This window comes from Nannospalax galili, unplaced genomic scaffold, assembly GCF_000622305.1.
Source record: "Nannospalax galili isolate Female #2095 unplaced genomic scaffold, S.galili_v1.0 scaffold251, whole genome shotgun sequence".
Taxonomy (NCBI): domain Eukaryota; kingdom Metazoa; phylum Chordata; class Mammalia; order Rodentia; family Spalacidae; genus Nannospalax; species Nannospalax galili.
Genome location: NW_008329576.1, coordinates 1,664,342 through 1,664,941, shown reverse-complemented (window position 1 = coordinate 1,664,941; position 600 = coordinate 1,664,342).

Below are 600 nucleotides of genomic sequence, written 5' to 3'. Positions count from 1 at the left end.
CTCTGTGTTACTTCACTTAGTATAAAAGTTTCTAGTTCTATCTATTTACCTGCAAAGTTCATAATTTCTTCTTTCTTTACTGCTGAGTAAAACTCCATTGTATAAATGAACCATGTTTTTGTTATCCACTCGTCAACTGAGGGACTCTTAGGTTGCTTCCACCTCAGCTATTGTGAAAAGAGCAGCAACAAACATGGACGTACATGTGTCTCTGCAATAGGATGAGTTCTTTGGGTATATGCCAAGGAGTGGTATAACTGGGTCAAATGGTAGGTTCATTTGTAGTTATTTAAGAGTTCTCCACACTGCTTTCCATAGGGGTTGAACAAGTTTGCAGACCCACCAGCTGTGGATGAGTGTTCCCCTTTGCACACACCCTCTCCAACATCTGGTATCATTTGTTCTCTTGATCTTAGCCAGTCTGACTGAAGTAAGATAAAATCTTACTGTGGTTTTAATTTGCATTTCCCTAATTACTAGTGATGTTGAACACCTTTTAAGATGCTTCTTGGCCATCTTTATTTCTTCTTTTGAGAACTCTCTGTTCAGCTCCTTAGCCCATCTTTTATTACTTCCTTTCTTGATTCTTTGTTTTTTGAG